The 16,361-nt window shown below is 43.0% G+C and overlaps 1 pseudogene; it reads right to left on the bottom strand.

Moving 5' to 3' along the window:
* Nucleotides 1-1,381: 1,381 nt before the first annotated feature.
* Nucleotides 1,382-8,744, bottom strand: LOC147422613 (uncharacterized; annotated as a pseudogene).
* Nucleotides 8,745-16,361: the final 7,617 nt, after the last annotated feature.

Genomic DNA, 16,361 nt, shown 5'->3' with positions numbered 1-16,361 from the left:
ATATAAAGGAGACTCTACCGGACTTTTCTTGCGCATCCTCTAGTTTGCTTACCGCATTTTTTTGCATTGGCATTTGAGTGGTTTTTTAGTTGAGTTTCTAGTTGAGACTTTCATCTCTGAACAGAGAAGACTCGGTTGAAATTTTACAGAAGATTCACTACAAGTTCTTAGTGTTACTCTCTTGCAGTTAGCTCTGTCATATATTGTTGGATCTTCACTATATGAAAGCAGAGGATGCTTGATTTTTTTATCAAAAAAGGACTCGTAGCGTCATTGAAAGAGCTAGAGGAGGGTTTGAACATTGATGATCAGTGGGAGGAGCTTGATGCTCATGCCATGGCAACTATTAGGTTACATCTTGGTGAATCCATATTCTTCACGATTATGGACAAGACCAATACTAAAGAACTGTGGGAGTCTTTATGCTTAGCATGTGATGGGAGGTGTGCATCGAACAAAGCGTTTCCAATGAAGAAGCTTATGCGTCTTAACATGAAAGAAGTAGCATTGTCAGTTCACATGTGAAATAGTGTGTTTACTTAGTTGACATCAAAGGGGTTTAATTTTGATGATCAAATAAAAGCCATTTTCTTCTTATGTTCTTTGCCTACATCAAGGGATACATTTAACAATGCCATTAGTAGCTCCGCCCCTAAGGGCAAGCTTGTTTTCCAATGATGTTACTTACTAATATTTTGCTCATGGAAGAGATTTGATGTCAATCTCTTGACACTAGTGGGCATGGTGATGCGAATATGGAAAGTGGAAGTAACCAGAGGAACAATCAAAAGCAAAGAGGTTATAGTTGCAATAGTGGTCATTCTCAGGATCGCAAGAATGTACGTAGCAAAAGCTGTGAATGTGACACGAGGAACATTGAATGCTACCATTGTCACAAGAAAGGGCACAAGAAAAAAAATTGTCATTTGTTGCAAGAGAGAAGGGTAAATCCATTGTCATAAGTCATACACCTCCTAAGAGCTGTGTGAAGATAGAGGAGCTCAATGTCATTGTCTCCAAATGTCGATGTCATTCCTGACATACAGCAGCTGTTAGGGGATTGATACGAAACAAGCTTTGGAGTAACCTTTTTCTCTCTTTTTGCTCACGTTTCATAGCTCGCTCCAAACACTTCTAAGATTGATAGGGAGAGGGATTCTGGAGCGAGCATTTTTTTTCATTTTGCCCCTCTCCCTTCTCTCTCTCTTTCTCTCTCTCTCTCTCTCTCTCTCTCTCTCTCTATATATATATATATATATATATATATATATATATATATATATATATATATATATATCCATCGCCATAGAAAAAAGAAAATAAATACAAGCAAGTACAAAATACTACACCTACATTTGTGAAATGCAAAAAAATAAAGAACTTATTTCTTTGGACTATGTTGAGTAGGGTCACAGTGTTGTTGCCTCCACCGTTGCAGATTCGGCACGTCACCATGAGAAATTCTAGGGGCAATTCTTGCATATACAGTGTGAGAGTAAATAGGAGGTAAAGGCCCTAGTAGCATTCCAGCTATGTGCCCTCTATTGATCGAAACAGGATTAGCGAATGGCAAAAAAGGTACTTGATTTACATATGTGTGAACCCCTGGTTCAAATCTTTCACTTGTTGGTGGTAATGGAGTCAACGAGAAGAGGTGGTTGAATGTTGTCAGCCCCTCTCCCGAAAGCCCTTGTTGCACCCTCTTCAAATACACCCGATACTTTTGCAAATCGCTCGCTACATTCTCCCTTGTTAAGAGGGCTCCCCATAGGACCTCTAAAGGCGCTTTTGGAGGACCCTCAAATCACAAAATGGGTGCCCCATACCCAATTTCTTTGTGCGAGTTTGATAAAGGGTGGTCACTGGTGATGGCAACTACCTTTTGGGTGGGGGATGCCTCAACCACCCTCCAGATTTTTGAATCACCTTTTAAACTAGCTACAGAATGTGGCGAATATCCAAACTAGAGTGCTTCGTTAGCTATGTTCCATCGAATTGAGATTGAACAAAATATTGGAAACTGAGAGAGAGAGAGAGAGAGAGAGAGAGAGAGAGAGATTTCATGAAAGAGTGTTAGATTTTTTTACCTGAGAGTGTTCGGGATACCGATCATTGTGGTTCAGTGGTGTACCTCCACAGAAATTGGTTATTGATCGTAATGCTTCAAAGGGGTACCTCGCCCAAAACCACAAGGAGTGTTAAGAGTTTTGTCAAGCTCAATGTTCATGATCATACAAGATGTCAATGTTATTGTTTGTTGTTCCATTTTTATGTTTTTTAAAAAAAGAAAACATGCAAGTCTCCTTGCATGGGGGAGTTTGCACAATCTTCCCCAATTTTTATAATACGAAGGAACGTGCCATTCCCACGGTAGCGTGCAATTTTCAATGAGTTCATTAACTGCGTTCTCAGTGTCAAAAATCAAAAAATGATAATGCTTACTCACCGCGCGATTGAATGTCTATCGCCAATGGACTTCCTTGCATCAACGATGTTGGGCATCTGCTGCACTTAACCCGCTACAAGAGACGACACCCCAGGGAGGATACCCTTCAAGAAGTTTTTGTGCTATTGTGAGGACACCCCATTTTGTATACATATCAATCAAACCACCACCAAGCATGAAATTGTACTCCCAACAAACGTTGACTAGCGATCATATTGTGAATTCTAATATCTATGGCTGTGTACGTGATTGCATCTGCTGACACGCATGTCTTCCAGATTCTTGTGTAGGCGTAGTTGATTGCATCTGGATAGAGACCCTTCCTACAATCTTGTGGCGGCGTTCCGCACAACAAGCTCCTCGGGCGCTTTTCGTGCGTTCTGAAGAGCACCATATGTGACGTACACATACTCTTAGGCAAAGCCAAGCACAACTTCTTTCCTGTATCGCTCATTGGCCTTGCTCTTGTTGCACACATCCCACAATGAGTGCATTCAAGGAGTCCACACTGTATATAGAAAGATGAAAATAGCCTAGAGCTTTACGCGCTTGCTCCTGCGGTGCGTATCCCGCTACCAGTGCATTGAAAGAGATGCCATTCCTATCATTTAATGCATTCGACAAGAAACATTTCGGGCAAAATGGTCATGTAGAACATGCCCATGTCATATTGCATCTTTGAAATTACTGTCAAATCTTCCTCACCTGCCCTTGCTTGACATAACTAGATATAAAAGCGCTCGAAAAGACTTCTGTTGGTGAGAAACCGTCACTTTTTTGAAGCGCAACACACGTGTCATACTTATCGACAAAGATTGTGCCAAGCGCGACATCTTATTTCAACAACCTCTGAACAACAATAAGAAGCAGATTTTTTGTGCTCGTATCAGTCTCTTGCATAGAGACACATGCCTTCAATGTGGACACGTGGGTGATACCATATGGAGAGAGGCCCACATCGGCATCTTGTGTACAGACATATGCCTTCAAGATGCACGCGTATGTGATTGCATCTGGAAAGCTGGAAAGTGGCCCTCACTTCAGATCTGCTGGAAACAGTCAAGAGCTTTTTGTCCGTGCTCCTGTTGCGCGTATCTTGCAATCAATGCACTCCAAGAGATGGCATCAGGGATATGAAGCTCCTCAGGCACGTTTTGTGCTTTCTGAAGTGCATCACATTCAGCATACATATCGACCAAGGCATTTCCAAGCACGAGATTTTTTTGCAACAGCCCTTAACTAACAACAGCAGAGCGAATTTTTAAGCCCATATCGACATCTTGCATACAGCCACATGTCTTCCAAATGCACGCGGTGTGTGATTGCATCGGGAGAGAGGCCCTCGCTTTGCATCCGCTCAAAAGAGCCGAGAGCTTTCTGTCCCTGCTCTTGTTGTGCGTATCCCGCAATTAATGTACTCAAAGAGACTCCATTCCGGACATGAGGCTCCTCATGCACGTTTTGTGCTATCTGAAGTGCACCACATTTAGCATACGTATCAACCAAGGCATTGCCAAGCATGACAATGTCTTGCAACAGCCCTTGACCAACAATATGAGCATGAATTTCAAGCCCATGTCAACTGCCCACAGCTTCCGGCGCGGCCCATGTCGGGCATATCCTACAGTCATAATGTTCCAAGAGACAACATCCCTCACCACATTTGGCATACATATCGACCAAGGCATTGCCAAGCACGGCAATTTTTTGCAACAGCCACTATTAAAGATAATTTTGAAGCCCGTATCGACATCTTGTGTATAGCCACATGCCTTCGTGTGTGACTGCATCTGGAGAGAGGCCCTCGCTTTGCATCCGCTGAAAACAGCCGAGAGCTTTCTGGCCCTACTCCTGTTGCGTGTATCTCACAATCAATGCACTCCAAGAGATGGCATTCGGGAGAGAGACCTTGCCTGCGATTGCATCTATTGTCCCGCATGCGTAGGTGATTGCATCTGGAGAGACCATGCCTGACATTGAGACAGGAAGCTCCTCAGGCACGTTTTGTGAGGCCCTCTCTTTGCATCCAACAGCCTATGACTAACAATATAATTGTGAATTTTTGTGCCAATACAAGCTTGTGTAGAGCTACATGGCTTCATGCATGCATACATGATTGCATCTGGAGAGAGGCCCTTACTTCGCATCTGCTAAAAACAGAATAGAGCTTGCTAGCCCTGCCCTTGTGGAGCAAATCGTTCAATCAACGCATTCCAAGAGTCCACACTCAGGACATGAAGCTCCTCGAACACTTGCGTAGAGCCACATGCCTTGACTGAATTTGGAGAGATATACTTGCTTTGCATCCGCTGAAAATGACCTAGAGCTTTCTTGCCTTGCTCTTGTTGCGCACATCCCACAATCAGTGCATTCCAATGGGCGACATTCGGGATAGAACACTACTCTAGCACTTTTTGTGCTCTCTCAAGCACACCACATTTGGTATACATATCGACCAAGACAGTCCCAAGCATGGCATCTTCTTTCAACAGCCATGTTCTTGTTGTGTACGTCCCGTAATCAATGCATTTCAAGAGGCAACATTCCGGACATGCCTTCATGCATGCATACATGAGTGCATCTGGAGAGAGGCCCTCGCTTCGCATCTACTAAAAATAGAATAGAGCTTGTTGGCCCTGCCCTTGTGGAGCAAATCATTCGATCAGCGCATTCCAAGAGTCCACATTCAGGACATGAAGCTCCTCAAACACTTGCGTAGAGCGACATGCCTTGACTGAATTTGGAGAGATATACTTGCTTGCATCCACTAAAAACAACCTAGATATTTCTTGCCCTGCTCTTGTTGTAGACATCCCACAATCGGTGCATTCCAAGGGGCGACAATCTGGATAGAAAACTGCTCTAGCACTTTTTGTGCTCTCTCAAGCACACCACATTTGGCATACATATTCACCAAGACAGTCGCAAGCATGACTTTTCTTGCGTAGAGCCACATGCCTTCAAGATGCGTGCCTAGGTGATTGCATCTGGAGAGAGGCCAGATGCAAAGCATTCCAAGAGTCCACACTCCAAAAAGGAATCTCCTTGAGCTCTTGCGTAGAGCCACATGCCTTCAAGATGTAAGCATAGCCTTCAAGATGCAAGTATAGGATGCTGAATTTGGAGAGATACACTTGCTTTGCATCCGTTGAAAGTAGCCTAGAGCATGATATGCTTCCCCAAGAGCATCGGATCAGCTATGGGCTCATTAATTCTCTCACCCATGTCAACGGCGTTGCAAAAGGTCAATGGCCTTCAAGGTGCAAGCATATGCATTCAGCAGCCTCTGACTAACAATATAATTGTGAATTTTTGTGCCCATACAAGCTTCTTGCGTAGAGCTACATGTCTTCATGCATGCGTACATGATAGCATCTGAAGAGAGGCCCTTTCTTCGCATCTGCTAAAAACAAAGTAGAGCTTTTTGGCCCTGTCCTTATGGAGCAAATCATGTAATCAATGCATTCCAAGAGTCCACACTCATGACATAAAGCTCCTCGAGCACTTGCGTAGAGCCACATGCCTTGAATGAATTTGGAGAGATATACTTGCTCTGCATCCGCTAAAACCAACCTAGAGCTTTCTTTGGTCTTGTTGCGCACATCCCTCAATCAGTGCATTCCAAGGGGCGACATTCCGGACAGAAAACCGGTCTAGCACTTTTTGTGCTCTCTCAAGCACACCACATTTGGCATACATATCGACCAAGACAATCCCAAGCATGGCATCTTCTTTCAATAGCCATGTTCTTGCTGTGCACATTCCGTAATCAATGCATTTCAAGAGGCGACATTATGGAAAGGCATTGATTGTGCCGATATCAGCTTCTTGCGTAGAGCTACATGCCTTCATGCATGCGTACATGATTGCATCTGGAGAGAGGCCCTCGCTTCGCATCTGCTGAAAACAAAATAGAGCTTGCTGGCCCCGCCCTTGTGGAGCAAATCATGCAATCAGCGCATTCCAAGAGTCCACACTCAAGACACGAAGCTCCTCGAGCACTTGAGTAGAGTCACATGTCTTGATTGAATTTGGAGAGATATACTTGCTCTACATCTGCTAAAAACAACCCAGAGCTTTCTGCCCCTCCTCTCATTGCACACATCCTGCAATCAGCGCATTCCAAGGGGCGACATTCCGGACGAATTCTCCTCAAGCACTTTTTGTGCTTTCTCAAGCACACCACATTTGACATACATATCGACCAAGACAATCCCAAGCATGACATCTTCTTTCAACAACCCTGTTCTTGCTTTGCACATCCTGCAATCAATGCATTTCCGGAGGCGACATTCTGTATAAGAAGCTCCTCAAGCCTTTCTCAAGTGCACCACATTTTGGCATACATATCAACCAAGGCAATGCCAAGCACGACATCTTTTTTCCTTTGCAATAAATTTCGCGAACTACTTCCCTACCACCATTGATCTGCAACAATTGCATGCAAACAAAACTACCATTTATGTTTCCAGCAATACCATCTTCTTGCTCTACAATTGCAGCAACAAATACATAAACAGAACCCGCCTCAGCGTCAGCATGCCTGTGCAAGTGGTCAATGGTAGCTCATTGTGTCAGATGTGCCAAAGGTGATTTGCATCTAGAGAGAGGCCCTTGCTTCGCATCCACTGAAAACAGATCGCATGAGCTTTAGACCGCGTAGCTTTAGACATCGTAGCTTTTTTTCAGCGTTGGGGTTTTGACTTTTTAAGAGCTTTTCAGCGTTGGAGCCACGTGGGCTAATGACGGGCTAGTGATTGAGAATTGCCCACTACGCTAACGAAGTAAAAATTCCATAGAACATCACTCCGTCCAATTTACCTGTACATCTCCAATTCTCTAAATGCATCCACTACCTAGATAATTGGCCATCTCTAAAGCGATTGAAGCTTGTGTGTGTGTGTGTGTGTGTGTGTGTGTGTGTGTGTGTGTGAGAGAGAGAGAGAGAGAGAGAGAGAGAGAGAGAGAGAGAGAGAGAGAGAGAGAGAGAGAGAGAGAGAGGCTGCCATGAGCGGCACTTGTTGTGCCACTGAAGCCTGTGAAAGAGAGTCTAATGATAGCCCTAGATGTGTTGTGTGAGGCTAATGAACTACAAGTATGCGCTCATCTCATTGAAAACGACTTTTTTTTTTGTGCAAAAGTGTTAACGAACAGTGCAAGGTGGCAAGCTTTGCATGTTGAACCGTGAACGGTAAAAAAACCGGCAAAACCGGCCCTTCTTGATGTATGGAGCACCCATACATGCATATTGGACCCTGAAAGTAAGTAAAAGGACCCCCAAATGCAAGGCCCTTTTGAGGGCCTATGGGGAAGCCCTCTAAGCCTTCCACATTCATAAGCTGCATTGTCGTTTTTGGTACCACCATCCGCATGACCGCATACACAAACCTCTTCTGCAACTCAGGTGTCCATTCAAAATGGAGGCACTTCAGAGTGCGGGCCAAGGAACGCGTCGATTTGGCCTTCTCTGCCTTATCATCAGCATCCATTCGGAGAGCAACATCTCATCCCTCAGATGTGTATTTGTGGAAGCCAATTCTCTTGAGGGTCCTCTCCTCCTCGGCCATGGTGCCATCCATTACTTGCTAGGAAACAGTTAGAATCACAGAGCTATAGAGAGACTTCACCACTTTTGTCAGCAGCATGTAATCTTGAACAACAATTACACTGTACAACAAAGCTTATGAGGTGTTTTGAGTGAGGGTTGTCATGGCTATCTGCTACATGGGAACGTAATTGAGGGGTAGGATAAGCTCGGGGAAGATCTAGGTATGGATGATGGGCACTACGAAGAGAAGAAAATGCAGTGTGGGAAATGAGGGTAGAGAGAGAGAGAGAGAGAGAGAGAGAGAGAGAGAGAGAGAGAGAGAGAGAGAGAGAGAGAGAGAGAGAGAGAGAGAGAGAGAGAGAGAGAGAGGAGTGCCTATGATATGGGGGAGGTGAAGCAACAGAAGGGTTTGGTGAGGGTAGAGGTTGCGGAGGATGACAATGATGAGGACAAGGGCAGGGTTCTTGAGTCGGAGGGGGGCCTCCCATTGTGAGAGGGAGATGAGATCTGTGAGAGTAGGGTTCGTGAGTGGGAGGGGGGCCTCCTACTGCGAGAGGCGTGGGAGGGGGGGCTCCCATTGCAAGAGGGAGATGAGATCATGAGTGGGAGGGGGGCCTCCCATTGCGAGAGGGAGATGAGATCTGCAAGAGGCCCCCCCTCCCACTCACGAATCCTGCCCTCGTCCTCATCATCGTCATCCTCCACAACCTCTACCCTCACCAAAATCTTCTGTTGCTTCACCTTCCCCATATCATAGATAGAAGGGTTTGGAGAGAGAGAGAGAGAGAGAGAGAGAGAGAGAGAGAGAGATAGGGAGAGAGGTATATGTATATATATATATATATATATATATATATATATATATATATATATATATATATAGAGAGAGAGAGAGAGAGAGAGAGAGAGAGAGAGAGAGAGAGAGAGATGAAGAGTGCATGGTGCGTGCAGAGTGCAAGAGAGAAGAAGATCAGATACATAGTGTTGGTGGAGCTCTCAATGATGATTCGAAATTGCCTCATTACTCTTTATTGTTCTATATGATCAAAAGATATATAAAGTTAGTATGGTCAGTGTGCTGGGTGTCTGGCCACTTGGCCTAAACCCTAACAGTCTCCCACTCGAAGGCCAAGGTGGCCCAAGTGGCCTATGTATGTACATTTGTACAACTGTGAAGTATCCAAGTGGTTTCACCCTACACCCATCATCTTCATGTAATGTGAAAATCACTTGGAGGGTAGGCCCTTCATGAGAGCATCTGCAGGATTGTCATTTGTATGAACCTTGACTAGCTCAATATGCTTGCTAGCCAATATGTCATGTATCACATGATGATAACGAACTTCTATGTGTTTTGACTTGGAGTGAAACATGGGGTTCTTTGCCACTACAATCGCACTTTGACTATCACATTGTAGCACTGGAGTCTAAGTAATTCCACGATCTCCCACTAGTCAAGCTAACCATACCGCTTCCTTTGCTAGCATCAAAAACTACCACTCTATGGTGGAAGATGATGTATAATTATGGAGACATGATTTCCATGACACATCTACTCCAACAAATAGGAAAACATAGCTAGCCGTGGATGTTTGACTATCCCCACAATCCACATAATTCGCATTCGTGTAACCGACGATGGATGCATCACTATTACCGAAGCACAAGCATTTGGCTGCCATACCTTTCAAATATCTCAAAATGTGCTTCACTGCTTCCCAGTGCTTTCTGCTAGGATTTTTAATAGAGTGACTAAACACTTCCACTGCAAATGCAGTGTCATGGTCTTATGTCTACCATGGCACACATAAGACCGCCAATTGTTGAACAATATGTCACCTTGTCCATTTATGGTTTCTCAGCATCAAACTTGGGAGCATCATTCTTGCTAACTTTTTCATATGCTTGCATTGGGGTACTCAATGTAGCCTTCCCCCTTGCATATTAAAACGTTGCATGTTGAGTTTGTGGCCTTTGGCCTAAACGCCGACGATTGGTCTAAGAAACAACTCTTAGTTGTTTAAAATCCTATGTGAGGATAAGCACTTGTGTGGCAAGATATTTGTATGCTTTTATGAAAGCCAAGGGATCTCAACCGGATAGCCTTTGTTAATTGCATCCATTATCGTTCCCAACAAGTGGTATTAGAGCGCTATGGTTAAGGTGCAATTGAGCTTATCCCTCCTCCTAATAATTAACGCTCGTTGATATTAGTCGCTAGCAAGCTCATGGATTTGAGTCCCATGAACCACTACTTTTACTAATCAAGCTTGATGATTAATAGAGTGCTCCCTAAGCTTCATTAGATTTTTTCATCTCTTGTGTTCGTGTGAATATTTATCAATAAGCAAGTGTGTGTAGGAGCTTTGATCTTGAAGTGTAGAGTTTTGCATTTCGAGCTCTCTAATCGAGCATATTTTAAGATTTTTCATTAGTGTGTGCAAGTACTCGTGTATGTGTGTGTGTGGAGGAGGATTTCCAAGTCTTTTATACATTTCTCACATTGAGCTCCGCCAACACTCTATGTATGCTCTTTTTCTCCCTCTCACTCCACATGCACCATACACTCAAGTATTTATTCCTTGTAAACCATAAGAACAACCTAGAAGTCAAGCGAGAGCACCATGCTTATGTGCAGGATGTTTGCTCAAATGTGGTTTGTAGTGAGGCGATTGGGCCTTTGATGAGCTATGAACAAAATCAAATTGTCAATTAAGCTTTTCATAATGCAAAGATTTTTAAAATTTATATAGTGCACAAACTAATATCGCAATCTAATGTGTGGTCCATCCTACTAGGCATGCATAGAAATGAGGAACAAGATAACAAACCTAATACTTTGGTCTCTCACATGTTAAATTTGTTGTCAATACATCAACAACCATGGTAGCACGAAGGGTCAACAACCAATGCCTTTTTCAACCATCTATTTATGTTTGCAAGGCTACACATTGTCACATATAATCCATAGATATCTCTTGCAAGAACCCTGCAGGGTGCCATAGCAAAATTCAGAGGCTCTCCTGACCTATCCTGCAAGACGCTATGTAAGATAGCTCGAAAATTTTTGGCCTGTCTCACAGTCTTCTCAGAAAGCTGGACATCAGAGTATATGAATACTGAAAGAAGCATCTCAGAGTTGTCATATGATCTAAGTGGGCCACCGACAGAGCCAGTATTGTATGCCTATTTCAAACGGCTGATGTTTTTGCCAAGCTACCATCTCCAAACCTTTGAAGAAGCATTTTACACGGGCTTCTTCATGTACACGTCAAAAAAATTTGGCCCATTAATGGCAAGTGAGTCTATGCGCTATGATGCGTTTCTACATCAAATCACCCAAGAAAGGCAACAACGACAATGAAGACAAAGACGATCATGTCGTGGTAGACATGAATTAGGAGGGGGGGAGTGTTGGAGCCCCATTGGTCCAACTGTTGTAATGAGCCCATCTTGTAAAGCATATCAAATTCCATTTTTTATGTCAAAGACATCTTATCATTTTGATCCATTCGTCTGGATTATGTAAATATTAGTCAGTTAGTTAGGACTCAGATTTATTCCCACTTTGTAATCATGAGCAAGAGAACCCCATGTACATTTTTGAGCTAAGGTGACTAAAGTATAAAAGTCACCTTAGAACCATTTTTTGGACAACATTTTTTTGAATATTAATCCTGTGTCGTACGAGTCTGAGAGGGAGGGAGAGAGAGAGAGAGAGTGTGTGTCTTATCCTCTTCGCTACGTGCTTCTCCCTCACCGGATTCACGACGCGACCACACCATTGCGGTAGTCTCTCTGAGAGCTACGCGCCCACGCCACGCATTCGCCGTTTCGAGTTGATCACGATCGATTCTTCCTCGAGCTTGTTTTGCTTGTAAGTAGCACAAACGGTGTCTGTTTTCAATAATCAAGTGCTTCATGGAATGAGAAAGAGATTAGCTACACATAGATACTGATAAACTTAAGTTTCGCCCACTTTTGGATTATGACCTGTTGGTCTATCGCGACAGTATTCGAGATTGCTAGGATTCAAATCTGGTGAGATTAGACTTATAGGTAAGTATGTCCTAGTGAGAGGATGATGCCTAGTAAGTTTGATGCGATTCCGAGTTCATTGGACGTGTAAACGGTGTTGTGAGCATTTAGGGATAGAGTGGGTTGCATTCTACCAGGGTTAGTGATTGATGCATCATAAAAGTGCGTATGTGTAGATTGGTCTCAGCCTGACAAGCTAACGAGATTGCCTACGTGCACCTACGGATTAGTCGTGTCATCGGATGATAAGTATGTTGTCTGTGTCGTGCTCGTGAGTATGAACAGGGGAGTAGTTTTGCCCTAAAACAGGGGCTATGCAATTGCTCCATATAAATACATTGGAAAATCCAATGCACCAATTCAAGAAGTTGTGGATGTCTTTGCAACAATACACTTCTTGGGAGGGCAAATTGCATGTGTGCTTTATCATTTCTCCTGCATATGCAGGAGGCTTTTCACCAAAGCGGGTCTGTACAATGGTAACTAAAAGGCCATTCAAATCAAGTATGAGGGCCCGCTTATCATATTCCTTCAACTTTGGCACCCATATAGAGTGCGAGAGAGGGTACCAATCAACAAAAATGACATCCCCAGAGGGATGTACATAAGTGGAGTACTCGTGAATTTTCCTCTTGCACATAATGTTGCGCTCTAGGAACTTCTTGGACTCAGTTCTCCCTCTTTTGAGCCGCCTGGTCTTTTCGATTTGCCACGTCCGGGCCATTTCCCATGCAATGGAATATTTTACATCATTCAAGGGAAATTGTGCAAGTTTCTCCTCCTTTCCAATGGCATCATTTCTTGCATCTCAATTTAAGCCTTGAGCAAGATTGTGAAAACCTGAATAAGCACAAGATGTACCTGTATTGAACAACAAAAATGCCCATCTATTCAAAATTAATTTCTCAAACCAATTTAACAACACTTGAGTCACACAAAAGAAATCAACAAAAAAGTAGTTGTTCTATTCATTTCCAAAAGGAATTACAAGGCTAACGCACATTGGAATTACAAGTATTTTTAGTTGCACAGTGGCATACAAAACTGTGCACTGATATTACAACATGTCATAGATCATGCTCGCATGCTAATGCACACTGTGCTATCGGGCCTTTGGGTTGCAGTTATGTGTACACAGATTTCGACAAGCATTTCATGCTCATGCGGAAAGCTTTTTGTGTGCACGGGTCTTGTATGATTTGGATTTGCCTTTTTTGTGGTCTAGTGACGACTTCTTAGCCATCTCCACATCGGTCCCTCCCTTTCTTTGAGATCTCCTTCCATGACTGTATTTGAGTGTCCCGTTTTCAAGCGCTGTCTATTCTTTTTTGGCTCTGCATGGACAAAAAAGACAGCAGTAAGTACATAACGCAATTTGTAAAGTTTAGGGTTAAGGGTGGAGCACTCAAGTAGTGCACTTTGTCTTGGAAGACAAAGCTCAGCAGGGTCACATCAAGCAAAGATTCTTTGAAATTTGCACCAGTTGTTTGCTGTATCAAATTCTCAGTTCCATCGACGACAATATCCACATCTTTCTCACCAACCTCCTTAGATGACTTCTTGGCCATGTCCACATCTGGCCCCTCCCTTTCAATAGAGTGCTTCTTCTTGGAACACAAGAAGCTCCAGAGGGTAACCCCAATGGGAGACTTTGTCATCACATGGTATCGACTTCTCAATGCCATTGACGACAACATCCAAATATTGCTCACCAACCTCCATGTTGCTCTTACCAAAGCGATCGCTAGTTGACAGGCTTGATGCTTCACTTGAGCTCAAACCTTGCACTTGAGGACTGCTTGTGGTGCCACTGGGGCTCACACCTTGCGCTTTGGGAATGCTCTTAAAATGATGTGTGCCGGCAGTCTTTAGTGATGAACCAACTTGTTAACCTTCAAGACCACCTGCACAATGTACAAAAAAGACTCGGAATAGTCTATTGGTGGTTTCCACCACTATAAAGGTGGTTTCTAGAATTGTATTGGTGGTTTTTACCACTTTATTGGGGGATTGCACTATTGTATTGGTGGATTCAACCACTTTATTATTACTGAATTCCACCACCACAAAATGAAGTACCCACCAAGAAATCTTAAAACCCAGCTGCTTTTGACCAGTTTCAATAGGTTTCCACCATTGTATAGGTGGTTGCCAGCACTATATTGGTGGTTGTTACCACTATGTTGAGGGTTTCCACCATTGTATTGGTGGTTTCAACCACTTTATTACTGAATTCCACCACCACGGAATGAAGCAACCACCAAGAAATCTTAAAACCCAACTAGATTTGACCAGTTTCAATAGGTTTCCACCACTGTATATGTGGTTTCCACCACTGTATAGGTGGTTTCTAGCATTGTATTGGTGGTTTTTACCACTATAATGGTGGTTTCAACCACCATTGTATTGGTTGTTTCAACCACTTTATTGTTGGATTCCACCACCACGGAATGAAGTACCCACCAAGAAATCTTAAAACCCAGCTACTTTTGACCAGTTTCAATAGGTTTCCACCAACCATTGTATAGGTGGTCTCCAACACTATATTGGTGGTTTTTACCACTATATGAGGGTCTCCACCATTGCATTAGTGGTTTCAAGCACTTTATTGTTGAATTCCACCACCACAAAATGAAGTATCCACAGAGAAATCTTAAAACCTAGCTACTTTTGACTAGTTCTGATAGGTTTCCAACACTGTATAGGTGGTTTCTACCATTTATTAGTGGTTTCAAGCATTGTATTGGTGGTTTTTACCATTATATTGAGGGTTTCCACCATTGTACCGGTGGTTTCAACCACCCAAGATTGACGTACCCAATAAGAAATCTTAGAACCCAACAACTTTTTATGAGTTTCAATAGGTTTATACCAAGTTAATGGTTTTCACCATTCCTTTACTGGTTTAAAGTGCCGATTTTTAGTAGGTATACTTGTGCTTTCTACTCATCCCATGCATATGGTTTCTACTACTTTCCATTATATAGTCTTGCAAATCCACATTTGCAGTGGCCATTTGCTCTACCTCATGCTTCCCTTCAAGCTTCACATTGAGTAGAGGTGATGCCGCAACTCCTGTGGCCCGATTGGCCTCTCTCTCCACCTCTCAACTTTCTAGGCATAAGTGCCTTTCTTTATGACATTGGCCACAACTTCTTCAACGAACATGGCCCAAGCAATAGGTTTTCTTTCCTAGTCTTTCTTCTTTATTGGGATCTTTTGAGTTGTGCTACTAGCTGTGCGAATTTCTAGAACAAAAGCACGTGCATAGGCAATAGAACAGTTTAATTTATGGGAGGCTCCTAGTATACCTTATGGCGTTGTAGCATGAATGACTCATAAAACTTTGGCTTCACTATATTACAGTGTACCTTTGGACTTCCTCTTTTGGGGCTCTTCGAACATGGTGAGCCACATGCCTTCGGGCACATCATTGTTGTCCAGTTGTCGTGGACTCTCACCCACGAGGCTAAGGCCGTATTCCTGATGGAACTCCTCCTCACTATAAGAGAACTTTCCTTGGAATGGATATTTGATTTTGGGGGCATGCCAACGACCACCTGCTTCACACAAAATACCTCACATGCAACCCATAAACCTGCACCGCAAAGTCACAGAATGAGTCAAGTACCTGTCGGCATAATGCTCTTCTTTCCCATGACAGTGGAATGCACTCAATCCTAAACCTCGTCTCCAATGTTGTTCAAGGTCCCACTGTTTTGTTCCCTCTTTGCTTCATCATTGTCCCCTCAAGATTTAAAATTTATAAGGTTTACAAGTGCCAAAAGGCACAAGCATTCAAGCTTTGGTTTTAACCATAAAAAGTGTACAACCTTAGCATGCATTGACCCATTATTAAGGTGATTTATCTTACTATCTTACTATTTACAAAACCATGTTGTGCTGCCATGTGCCACATGGCATAAGCTAACACAAGGAGTAGGATGAGAGAAAGCTTTAGGCTTAGGAGAGTAGAGAAGGCTACGGGGGAAGGAGTGGTGGCAAAGGCACAATCATGGGGAGGAGGGGGGAACAAATTCCTCTTCTGTTCCCTTCTCTCTCTCTCTCTCTCTCTCTCTCTATATATATATATATATATATATATATATATATATATATATATATATATATATATATATATATATATATATATATTCATCTCTGCTTGCTTGCTATTTTATTAGCATTGTCAATGGGATTTGGACACAATACAAACTCCCATAGGTATGTTAAGCATTCAATGATTTGCACTGCACTGTTTCATCCCAAAAATTGCAAACAACACACCTACAAAAGCATAAAGTTCCATGTAGGCCGTATCTTCCTTGG

Source organism: Adiantum capillus-veneris, chromosome 27 (assembly GCF_014529385.1).
Source record: "Adiantum capillus-veneris isolate H3 chromosome 27, ASM1452938v2, whole genome shotgun sequence".
NCBI lineage: Eukaryota > Viridiplantae > Streptophyta > Polypodiopsida > Polypodiales > Pteridaceae > Adiantum > Adiantum capillus-veneris.
Note: the sequence above shows the minus strand (reverse complement) of the source record. Positions and strands in the feature narration are given on the sequence as shown.